Raw genomic sequence first — 605 nt, 5'->3', positions numbered from 1 at the left:
TAAGACTTACTTTTTTTGACTCACAAATTCAACTTCCGAGGCTGGCTATGTGTCTCTCGGTTGCATGCTGAAGTTCTACCTGCAGTAGTTACACCAGGCAGCAGATGCCGTATGTCAACACAGTGCTCGAGAGAGGAGGGGACATTGACAGGGCTTTCTTGTGGCTGGGGCCAGCATTCGGATCAGTTAGCCTCCATTTCCTAACCCAAGTAGGACAGACACTGCGTGCTTGCCAGATGCCTCCTCATTCCTGACCAGTGACACATTCCCAAAGGGCAGAAGGAAAGCCCAGATCTTAAGAAACAAAGGTAGCCGCAGGCCAGTGCCTGGGCGACACCCTTCCTTGCTCGGCCTGTGTCTCAAGCCTCTGTCCCTCAGCTCTGCATCTGCAATCAGCCCTCACTGGCCCTGGAAACTCTGCACAGAACAGACACAGGGGACTCCTGCTTGCTGTCTTGCAAACTTAAGGGCCCCTAGGAAGTATCATTCCCCTCCTGGTTGGAAGGCAGTACAGGATTGGCTCCTTTTGGCCCTTTGCTCTAAATAAATAGCTCATAGACACAGTTGTATGTAGAGGGGAGCTTTGTAGCTGTTCTTGTGGTTTT

Source organism: Octodon degus, unplaced genomic scaffold (assembly GCF_000260255.1).
Source record: "Octodon degus isolate 3935 unplaced genomic scaffold, OctDeg1.0 scaffold00296, whole genome shotgun sequence".
Taxonomy (NCBI): Eukaryota; Metazoa; Chordata; class Mammalia; order Rodentia; family Octodontidae; genus Octodon; species Octodon degus.
This window is presented reverse-complemented; position numbering follows the sequence as displayed.